Below are 1,182 nucleotides of genomic sequence, written 5' to 3' on the forward strand. Positions count from 1 at the left end.
AGAGCAGAGCTCCTCAGCCTTCGCGCCCCACTCCGCGGCCCCGCACACCTGCGCACCTGCCAGGCCGCGCGCTTTCGCCCTCTCCGCGGCCCCGCACACCTGCGCACCTGCCTGGCCGCGCGCATTCGCCCCACTCCGCGGCCCCGCACACCTGCGCACCTGCGCACCTGCCGGGCCGTGCGCTTTCGCCCCTCTCCGCGGCCCCGCACACCTGCCGGGACGCACTGTCGCATTTTCTTCCAGACCCTGGGATCTGGGATCGGAGTGTCACCGGACAGCGTGAAAAAGGGAGCCGCAACCACGAAGGGATTCGAACCCTCAATCTTCTGATCCGAAGTCAGACGCCTTATCCATTAGGCCACGTGGTCCAACGGCTTTAGTATCGCGAAAAATACCACAAGTGTTGCGAATCTGGGCTCTCTGGATTATTCACGTGTCACCCTTTGTACCCCAACAAAGTTACCGTCTCCGTTAATCCCACTTCAAAAAGAGTGTGGTTGCCACTCACAAAAGCCAAGTAAGTTCCCGCAGTAACAGGCTAAGGCAAAGAGCAGTTCTGATTTCCTCCACACTCCTGCCTTTTTCTTCTTTTTTTTAATTAAAAAAAAAAAATTACGTCAGTCACCATACATCACATCATTAGTTTTTGATGTACTGATCCATGATTCATTGTTTGCGTTTAACACCCAGTGCTCCATGCAGTGCGTGCCCACGCCTGCCTTTAACCTGACACCACGTCTCCTTTGTGAACAAAAGTGCCTACTTGCACTGCCCCGCCGGCTGCATCCAGCTGTAAAGACGGGAGAAAGAGACCACGGTCCCTCTGGGATCAGGGCCAGACTCTCAGGTCATCTTTAGAAGGACCTCAAAGAACCGAGACCCCTGGGAGTAAAGGAAAATCTCCGAGGGGGACAGTAAGCCCCTCCTGCGACCTCTCAGCTTGGCGCAGCGCTACTGGGACAGCGTCAGGTAGGGCGGGATCCAGGGCACCTCCGAGGCCTGGCCCTCTGGGAAACCGCGCAGAAGGGAGCCGCCAGTGCCGTCCAGGGACCTTTGTATGAAGCCCCAGAAGGTCCCAGACATTCCGTGCACACCCGAGAAACAGCCGTCCTCTTGAGCAGCCACACATATAAATAGCCCTAAATCATTCAATAAATTGAATAAATCGTCAATTTTTTCCCT

At 55.8% G+C, this 1,182-nt stretch overlaps 1 non-coding gene across 1 annotated transcript; it reads right to left on the reverse strand.

Moving 5' to 3' along the window:
* Positions 1-295: 295 nt before the first annotated feature.
* On the reverse strand, positions 296-368 carry TRNAR-UCG. The gene has a single exon. It is a non-coding gene; the product is annotated as a tRNA-Arg (tRNA).
* Positions 369-1,182: the final 814 nt, after the last annotated feature.

Source organism: Neomonachus schauinslandi, chromosome 8 (genome assembly GCF_002201575.2).
Source record: "Neomonachus schauinslandi chromosome 8, ASM220157v2, whole genome shotgun sequence".
Taxonomy (NCBI): Eukaryota; Metazoa; Chordata; class Mammalia; order Carnivora; family Phocidae; genus Neomonachus; species Neomonachus schauinslandi.